The following is a 10449-nucleotide window of genomic DNA, read 5'->3' on the forward strand; positions in this document are numbered from 1 at the left end:
TGGAGGTCAAGACTCACTGTACACCCCTTAAAGAGTTTTTTTTTTTTGGTTTACGGGGGCTTAACGTCCCAAAGCGACTCAGGCTATGAGGGACGCCGTAGTGAAGGGCTCCGGAAATCTCGACCACCTGGGGTTCTTTTACGTCTACTGACATCGCACAGTACACGGGCCTCTAGAATTTCGCCTCCATCAAAATTCGATCGCCTTGGCTGGGATCGAGCCTGCGTCTTTCGGGTCAGCAGCCGAGCGCCATAACCACTGAGCCAGTGCGGCGGCTCCTTATAAAAGTGGTCTATAGACAGTGTATAGACTTGTTATAGACTCTATGGCCTTCCTATAGATATTTCCTTTCGTCTATTCACAGTCTACAGACTGTCTGTAGAGTAACGTCTACTAAAGGTGTATGGCCATAAATTTATAGATGGCCGTCTACAGGATCTATCGGATTTGTATTGCCAATCGACTATTCTCTAGGATTTATCGATAGACACTCTATAGACATTGTAAAGAAATATTTGTAAGGGAGTGTGCTCCCGCGTAGTCGCCTCTTCAGAAATGCCCAGCAATATGAGCGCTCTGAGCAGCATTCCAAAGTGGTTGCTTTGTCTAAAGGCGTATTCCAATTTGCGATTCGGAGCGGAACCCTGAATCCGCGAAGGAGCAAAAGATGCGACTTGGCCCAAATTAACTCATTATTTGAATCCCATTAAAGAACGCTTTTGGTTTCCAGGAGCAAGAATACGTGCTCTGGAAGGGTTCTTTCACTCCCTCCTTTACCCTTCCCTTACGGCGCGGTTCAGGTGTCCAACGATATATGAAACAGATACTGCGCCATTTCCTTTCCCCCCAAAACCAATTAAATAAAATCACCGACTGCATTACGACATAGATCAGCTTCTTGCTCCCAACATTCAAATAACTCCTGTTTGTCGCGCTTCACGATGGGGTTACTCATAATTTCCATACAATCATGTATTGCGCCCCTTATGTATTTTTATAATACGCGACATAAGGTATTGTCGCATGCGTCTCAAAGCAAAAGGCCCGCATAACACGTACAGAACGCGGAGAACTGTCATCGAGAAATAACTGCGGTACCTGCGTCTGTAAAATTTTTTGCGTGCGTTCATGAGAACACCCAGGCCTGACAAACACATTTTTAAGAAAGATGACTAACCAAACTTTTACTCAGACATGAAGGCAATGTATACCCTTGAACCGTTGCGTTAGTGGCATTGGTTCTGCTGTCTGTCAGCGCTTTGTGTGATTTAATGCATATTTCGCGGGAGCATCAACGGCAGAAAAGAAGAGATGGCGCAGCGGTGTATGGGGAGGACTCTATAGCTGCGCTCACATTCATCTGCCACTGGTTCTTGGGATGATAACATTACCCGAGTAATTCTGATCCCTGAACGTGCTTTTCGCAACGCGCCGAGGCGCCATCGCTGTCCACCTTCGCCCTCTCCTGCCATGTGCGGTGGTCGTCGCCACAGAATTCCACGCGGTGCTGACACGCGAGCAACATGTGGCATGAACATGTTCATGCCGAACTGTCCGGCACCCGTTCATGCCACGCGTTCATGCAAGAGAAGGAAAGAAATCGCTATGCGCTGTCGCATTGCAGTTGTTCTCGAAATCGCGAAAGTTAAAGCAACACTTACAGACGGGTAGCTTTTTAAAAAGCAGCACCTGACTTCGCGATGAGATAGCTTCGATGGTTTTAATCATTCACTGCCATTCAAATGAGCAGTAATGTATAGCGACCAAGTCTGATATGAAGCGAGAATGGCAACCCCGAAATAATTGTGATTCGAGGTGGGATCTCCAAACGCATCTGCACGGCGCAAATGTATGCTAATATGTCGGGCTCGGCTATAGAGTGAAACAGAAAACCGAGCCGCACGAGCGCTCCAAGCGGCCGACACCACACGCGACCGCCGCTTCCTCCCCAGGCTCAAATTTTTCGCTTCAACGCCGCCTTTCTTTCGCACTTTTCCGCGAAGCAGCCGGGCTGGCCGTCTAATAGCAAAGACAGGAAGGAAAGGCTTCACGGTTTCATCCCAAGCCTCTCTTCATAGCTTCTCTCCCTTCTCCTTATTCCCTCTTTATTAGCTCGCTTATTAAGTTTGCCTCTCATCGCCACGCGAGGAGCGGCGTCAAATTCCGGTCGCCGATCATAAATTCACGACTGCGGCGGGACACTCTGTAAAGGGAAAGGGGGAGATGGCTGCATTGAGGAATCTCGCTCGAGTGTTCGGTAGCTGGGGCCGACCAGCTTTCCTGCCACGCACTTTATCAATGGCCCCGTCGCCTAACTTAAGCCAGCGAGAAAGGGCTACAGCTAGAAACAAGAAAATAAAGACAAAAATAAAAACGCGGCCGGAATCTAAACGACGATGACAACACAGAGTCAAAAGGAGCAAGGGTGGGAGAGGAGGGTTCGGGCGCGACGGCCGCGCGCGGTTTTGTTGTGTGACGCCTCTGTCGTATGTATATACGGGTGCAACTTCCGTCTACGCGTGCGCTCCCGATGAAGAGCCGGGGATAACCGCGCGGACGAGCCTAATGCTGGAAGCATTGCGTCTACGCGCGCGGCAGAGAAGGACGCGAGAGTTCATAACTCCCACCCCACCCCTCCCACTTCCCCCAGACGTCGCCGAATATGAGAACCCGAGCGGGTACACTCGCGCACATTTTTCCCTACAGAGGCGCGCTCGTGTTCGTTCGCGGCGGCGGGCGCGTCGTCTGCCATTCTTTCGCGCTCTGCTGCCGAGGGCGTCTGCCTGCCTGCGAGCATGCCGCCGCGCCATTATCATTCCTCGGGCCTCATCGCGGGGTCGAGCGTGGGCGCTACACCAAACGCCAATCGCCGCCGTTATTACTATTATTATTTTCTTACACATGCAGGCTGTCTATGCGAGAGGGATAGGCTCGTCTTCGGTTCGAACGTTTTCTTCTGTTCTTTTACTTTTCTTTTTTTTTTCGGAGGGGGTGGGGGGAGGAGGGGACTCGCAACGGAGGGCTGGTGGTTGACAAATGGTTTCTTCGAAAAAGCGGTCCTTGTGTTGTCGTGAGACGCATATTGCGTATCGCGCTCGTATGGCGACGTGGACGTGGTTCTGCGCGGTATAGGTCGTCGCCTACGCCGCCGCGCAAGTGTATTCGTGTCCTCGAAGGGCGAATAATGCGCGTGTTCTGGTGGTTGGCAATATACCTCTGGGCGCAGCTATTCGGTCATGCCAGATGCAAAACTCAGCTCAAGGCCCGTGAATCGAAATATGACACTCTCACTGGTCAAAAACTTGACACTCACAGCTGACTGTTACGCCACTCCGTGGTGAAATGATGAACTATGAAGGGCTGCTCACGTGCACGTGATAGAGAAAAAAACATAGCGCGCTGCTCCGCCAATAACTCGCGCCCGAGCTCACAGGCGGCGCAACTATCTGTAACCTCCGAAAACTGGCCGCAGGTCATGGGCCGATTTTGATTTGGAGTTCCGTAGAATTCAAGAATTCTGAGCGTTGGTCGCACAAGATACACGCACGAGAGGTTGAGAATCAGCGCGAGGGACCACGAAACAATAATTTCTCATGCGCAGTGAAAGCCTGAGCCCCTATTTGTTAATGTAGTAGATGCCGCTTTCAGGAGGTGAATGTAACGTCTATACGCTGATAACCGGTCCTAAGATCATCGGTTTAGTGTCAAAGTAGCAGTGCTTTCTGAATGACTGCGCTAGTTCGTGCAGAATAAACTGATATTAATCTGCTGTGCTTCTTGCAGCTTCGCTGAGAAAATCTGTTAAAAAATTTGGCGTTAAAATTCTTGGCGTTAGACAAGTTCTTTTTTAATACCCATAACTACAGCTGGGCACAGAAAAGATGCGGCAAAGTACTCTGGTTACAAGCAAGACATAAGAGATCGAATTTTTCGATCAAATGATGTTTGGTAAGGGAGAGCAGATGCTGCTCACATATAGAATAAGGCTCCGGGTTCGACTAAACGGAGTTGCACTTAGGACAGAAAGTTTTGTTGCGGCGATGGCATACTGTCAGCTGTTAAGCTTGCAGACTGTGATGTGGACACAGTCATGCATGAAAACGCCCAGACGGCAACGCTCGTTTAGACTTGCGCACCGATTGCTTCGAGCAGCTGTTTTACAACTGCCCGTTGTATAAGCGGCAGGAAACCGCGGCGGCCTTGGGACAAGGTGGCTTCATCCGACGCACCGATAGGACGAGGATACGGAACTGACAAAGCGCATTCTTCAAGGTAGACATTTTTTTCAAGCCGCTACGATGGCGCGCTTTTTGCTGAACATATGGTTACCCGCTTCCATCTGCTCACCTGATGCCGACTGGGGTGGAGAGGGGAAGATCCACGCTGCCCGCAAGCGCTACCATTGAGACACGCGGCGGTACGTACCTGCAAAGAGAAAGGAGAGAGAAGATGACGTCACACTAAGCCGGGCGCAGAACGGATCTGGTCAGCAAAAGCAACCGTATGCACTCCATCCAGTATTGTGAAGCTGTTAAACATGAAGGCAATAAGTATAGCGGCGTTCGCAGTAGCGAACGAAGAGCCGCTGGACGAAATACAGGCAAGTTTGTATAGGAAAACACTCGCTCAGCAGAACAGCAGTGGAATCAAACAACTTTTGGCCGCGGTTCCTTGGTTATCCTTTTGATGTAGATAATGGGGCTGGCTAGCCAATGAGTCAGCCAATCGCAACCCTCACTTTAGGTGACGTCACGTTGGTTGGCTGCTTCGACTAGCCAGAAATTAATTTCGGTACAGGGGACGGACCACCGGCGAACTGACCACGAGATTCGAAGACCTGCCATCCTCTTTGTAAGTTCGGCCCCATGCCATGAGCGAAATGAGACTGCGAGGCGAGACTACCTCTGAGTAATAATTCATGGATGGTCTTCTTGGAAAAGAAGTGCCTTTCATCCAGACTTAAAGACAACACTCTTTCATTGTTATTCATCAGAACTGCTAGTAACACCGTTTCCAACAATGCTCGCCTGCACATGGCGGCCCAGCGTTGGCAGCCAGAAGCAACAGAACGTAAGAATAAGCTCAGTCAATTTACGTAAGAAAGGAATAATAAAAAGAGACGATACGAAAAGTCCTTGTGTTGCAAAAGCTGCTCACGTCGCTTCCTGAAAGTTGTAAAAACGTAACAGCCCTGTTTTTGTGGTTACATAAAAACTATGGCGAACGAGATAAGGCTTTGACCCCCCCCCCCCCCCCCCCCTCTCTTTCATCACTTGTTATACACGTGCATCACGAAAAAAAAAAAGCTAAATCTAAGGAACACAAAAGGAAAGCGAAGACTGTTCACGAGGGATGCGTAGTACATACTCTACGCCGTTTATCCCTCACGGCGTATAGGATACAAATAAGCGCAGCAGGCTCTGAACACAGCCCCCCCTCTCTTACGGCTCGTTTCGTAGCGAAGCAAATAGGAAAACGCAAAAGGGCAGATCATTCACGCGAACGAAATAAAGAACCAAGACGGCGTTGTTTGCAGGCGTGGCGAGCATTTCCCGTCTATAAGGAGTGTTAAACACGCCGCGGGCTCATCTATACCCGGTCACGTCTGCGGGAGCTTGTAAAAGGCGCCGAAAGCGCTTCGGAACCGAGGCGAGGGGGGCTGGGCTGGGCTCGTAAATAAAGGCTCGGCGGTCTTGGAAAAAAGAAAGAGGTACACTCGGCGTCACGCTACACTTGGATAGCGAGAGAGGAGAGAGAGAGAGAAGGAGAGAGAGAAGAGAGAAGAGAGAGAGAGAGAGAGAGAGAGGAGAGAGAGAGAGAGAGAGAGAGAGAGAGGAGAGAGAGAGAGAGAGAGAGAGAGAGAGAGAGAGAGAGCTATACTGCCTCCTCGGACGCCCTGAGCGAGAAGCACGCCCCGAAGATCGAAACCCGGGGCACGTGTAATGGCACGTGTAAAAGGGGAGCCCATAGCTTCCCGGCCTGTGTAGCGTTGCTGCTATGGAGCGGCGCGCACACTGTTCCGTGTGGCCCTCTTCCTATGTATACGGCGCAGAACACCGTGGCTCGCTGGGCGTTTGTGGCGAACACGCGTCATTGAACGCCTCGGAGAAGAAGAAGCACGTCAAGCTCCGAGACACGCAGCTGAGAACCCCGGCTTCAGAGAGAGGGATGGAGGGAGGGCCGTTTTACGCGCAAGCCCCATCCCCCCGCAACCTCTTCTTCCCCCCTCATGGCCCAGATCGGGCCTTCGCAGAACCATAAGGGCCCACCAAACTGCTCTTTCTCTCTCCTCTCTCTCGTCTCTCTCCTCTCTCTCTTATACGCCGGATGCGGGTCATCGCAGGCGACACGGCTCGGGCACTTTCGCTTTTTTCTCGATCGCAAAGCCTTCCTTTTGTGGCAGAGAGAGATGATGAAAAAAAAAGGGGGTGGGGGGTGGAGAGGGGAGGGAAGGTGTTCGCACATGTGGTGTGGCAAGTTTTCGCCGGTGTTTTTTAGGACTGCTCGTTAGTCACTGTGTGGATCCTTTGTTTTTGCGTCAACGACAAACTGCGTGCTGCGGAGCTAAGAAACCCCGCTGCGAAAGCGGAGATGCAGCCTTCTTAATAAGTTGATTAATAAAAATCGTCTTTGCATGGCCGACGCTGTTTCAGAGAAAAATGATCCACAGGATGACAGAAGCAAGCTAAATACGAAACAGCTGAAACGTTTCTTAGCTAATATTATATCATGTAAGACTTGAACGGCTAGGCCTCACCGTGTATCAGAGTTGAATTGATTACAATGATAAACATTTTTGGTGAGAAAACCCAGTTAAATGTGCTCTTTAACCTTGCCATCTCTGTAAGGTGCAACTCTCTTGCGTCGTTACCACAGTATCGGCAGATGCTGGTGACGTCACCGTCTGACTTCGCCAAAGCACTTTATTCAAATTTCCACGTGCGAACTCCGCTAGCCGCGACATATGGAGCCCCGGACTAAGAGACTTGGGAAGGCATATTTCCCGTTGTCAAAGATGTTTTTACTACTGCACCCAACTGCATGCGGCTGAGGATATATATGGCTTGGAAACTCTGCGAAGCTGCGAATCATTCTGACATTTGTAGAAAAGTCATATTAAAGGACGCGCACCAGTCATATAAACGTTGAACTGGTCACTCTATTTCAGGCGAAATTATCCTGATGGCAAAACCACAGAATTCATAGCAAGATGCACCTTTATATAAATGCAGGGAGATGATTATGTTAATTGATTCTATGAGGAAATTTTAACGCAAAATCCAGAAAGCTGTGAATAAATTACAACGAACTTTTTGAGGGCAGGCTGCGATTCGAAATTCGAAAACCGCCGAACTTCGGAGAAATGTGCGAGAGGGTAGAAGATGGCAAAATGGGAATCGTCAGTGAGGTAACCCACATTTTCAGGCGTCTAGCCTTTTACTATAACGCCCTCAAGACGCATTTCTTTCTTTTTTTTTATATTACACCATTTTGCGTGACGCAAACTCACTGAGAGCACGAGCCGAGTGAACTATGGAACTGGCGGCAGTTAAATACAGAGCGAATTCACTGAGTTCTCTCAGTTCACTGAATCTACTGAATTCGCATTTTAAGGTACAAACCTGTCCGTACCTTAAAATGGTTCTTCTGAGGCCTGTATACTTCGAATACAGTATGGTCAGCTACAATAAGACTGCCGTGCGCAGAGACTTCCAGACACCCAGCAAGTCCCTTTGGCCAATCACTTGCCAAGCGCTCCAAGAATTTACCTCTTGATTATTTGATGCCAGCTCTGCGGCTTCCACAATGCTTAGTGGTCCCTTTGAGGCAGAGTTAGCAGTACCTACTACCTGTAGCCAGAGTTCTCATAAGCATAACATGCAGCTATGAAACTCAACGTCGAAGCCCGCGAATGTCCTGCGGTTAGACTCAGGAGGTCAGCAGACGATACCGCGCAGCCAATGGCATGTGCAGTTCGCTCTCAGTAAAGCACTGTGCAAGTTTTCCCCGTTTCTGAGCAGTCTTTAGCAGTTCATTTCCGGCCGCGTGTGGCACGACAATCTGCTAACCTCGAGTTTTGGACAAATCAGGGTACTGAGTTTTGGCACGTACTTGACCCGAATGGGGACTTTCACAAATGGTATGATCAAAGAGCTTTGCACGCCTTGAATCCCCAGGGAAGACTAATGGTAAAGTTATGTGAGGCACTCGCTATAACGCACCAGTGAATGGTAACACAACGAAACGTCAATAAAGTCACGCTAAACTGCCATAATACGCTACCCGCTCTTAGGATATCGGACCTTTCAAATCGACGAAGCCCTTCGGCTCCCTAGCAGCTCTCGACTTCTCCATGACTGCACAACGCACGTACGAGAAAGAGCCACCGCTCAAAATGAGTTCGATCATTATTTCAGCGCTCGCCTTCCCGACACACGTCAAAGTGAGGAAAACTGTGCAGACCTCAGCTCGATTCTTGTTTTACGGTTCGTGGGACGCGAGAAAACTTGGTCGTTTCCACTTCCGAGTTGACGTACTCAGTCGCACGGTTTCTTCGCGCACTTCATTTCTCTCTATATTGGCAGCAAGATTGCGCCCGTAAGTGTATCCGAACCAGAAATGGAAGTTCGCAGCCTGTCAGTCCACCGCAGCACTGCGCAGTGCGCGTCCGCTGTGCGCACATATTTCCAGGAGGAGGAGGAGAGAATGAGCGGCAAAGTTGAGAGTGGCGCATGCACCTGTGCGGATACACGCTGACATGACCATCGTTCACGCCGAGTGGGTCGAACGGTCTGGGACCTCTCTTCGCTCGCCGCGTATACACATACGCACACACGAACTCTGCCCAAACATTCTGCGGCGTCGAGCACCGTGGCGGCAACGATCGGAACACATCGTTAACGGCCTCGACGAGCGGGCAGCGGGGCGAGTCGCCGGATCGGGGGCGGAGTCGCCTGCCTCGCGCGCGACAGCCATTACGTGGACGCCACTCGGCGGGGGCCAATCAGGAATGGCATTAGGCCTCCCCGTCGACGATCAGCCGCTATTGCCGGACACATACGCGCGTGCTCGCCGCCTAATGGAGCGAGGCGCGAGCCGCAGTGGCGGCTCGTCGCAAACTATACACGAGCGCGCTCGCGGGACGCCCCTCAAACGGATATTCCGCCGAGACCGCAAAGTGCGGTGAGTTCGGCCGCTCGCGGAAAGCGTGCAGGTGTGTGGCAGGTAGCAAGCAGTCCAGGGTGCGAATCCTCCGTGGGTCGTTCTTCGAAAAGGCTACTTCATGCTTCGGGCAAGTACCATTACTCGGCAAGAACCCCTATACGGCTCACGACCTATGAGAATATGAGCGCTAAGAAGTGCCGCTCTCGCTGGGGCACTCGATAGCCAAGACAATAGAAAAAATGACAGTAATTTTTTTCGAAGGAACCTTCGAAAAACGCGTGCCCTGCGAGACGCCGCGTACTCTATACATGCTGTATTTGTGTGGATACTATAGCCCCTTGGACTCAAGTGGCGAGGTCAATTTGAACTAAATGCAAAGAGATGTAAGCAATGCTGAGCGATGTTGTGTGCCATTTCGAAATCTCTGAAATCTTTCTACTTTTTTTTTTGGCAGTCTTTATATTTTCGGGCGGTTTTCACGGAGCGAATTTTTTTTCTTCTGTTCTAAATGTCAGCACTCCTAAACACAGGTTTCACCTATTCCAGAGCGGCAACTGTGCTTACTCCGCGCTGTAGAAGCCTGAGAGATATGCTCTAAGTGAAGCAAGGCGATTTAGATCTTCGATGATATAAAGAATCGAGGAAAGCTACAATTGCAGGTTTAGGTGACTCCATAAAAGATATGTGATAATTGCTTGACGGAACAGATGTGAGAAACTTCCACCGCTATACCCGAACGGGCGTTCACATAGATTAGAAAGAGCTAAATTCACATCCAAAACTGAGAAGCAGCTTCGAAGGTCTGCTCCAAAATATATTTCATGCCAGTGTCAGGTTACATTCATTCATTCATATTTTCATTTATTAATTTGGAACTATATATGATGCTCAATGCAATTGCTGTCCCAAGCTGGGCAAGATTCGAAATTGCGTCAATAACACAATCTTGGCACACAAACAATAAATGAAGGCAAACAGCTTAATCATTTATGAGCGGAAACTACTGCGGAAATAGTGTTGACCAGGCGCAGCAGTGCTGTACTGCCGTGCAGAGGCGTAGCCAGGGGGCGGGCTTATGGGGCTTCAGCCCCCCCCCCCCCCCCCCTCCCCCCCCCCCCCCCCCCCCCCCGAAACTGTCACGCACCGCTGACTAAAACAACACCGGCGCCGGTAGTCATTCTGGATTTGTCACCTGCAATGCCTTTTTCAGACTAGAAAAGACATCTGGCGCGAACGGGCAATTACGGGCATAAACGGACAATTACGAAAATGTATGACTGTCCA

At 50.1% G+C, this 10449-nt stretch overlaps 1 protein-coding gene across 2 annotated transcripts in view; it reads right to left on the reverse strand.

The window, feature by feature from the left end:
* ct (homeobox protein, cut) overlaps window positions 1–10449 on the reverse strand; it is a 581376-nt gene that overhangs the window by 370345 nt on the left and 200582 nt on the right. Inside the window, exon 2 of one of the 2 annotated variants that reach the window (XM_077654368.1) lies at window positions 4348–4425. The exons of the other annotated variant lie outside the window; for it this stretch is intronic. The gene's annotated coding sequence lies outside the window, so the exon portion shown is untranslated. The remainder of the gene's footprint in view (window positions 1–4347; window positions 4426–10449) is intronic. 2 annotated transcript variants of the gene reach the window in all.

The sequence above is a fragment of the Amblyomma americanum genome, chromosome 2, assembly GCF_052857255.1.
Source record: "Amblyomma americanum isolate KBUSLIRL-KWMA chromosome 2, ASM5285725v1, whole genome shotgun sequence".
Lineage (NCBI taxonomy): Eukaryota > Metazoa > Arthropoda > Arachnida > Ixodida > Ixodidae > Amblyomma > Amblyomma americanum.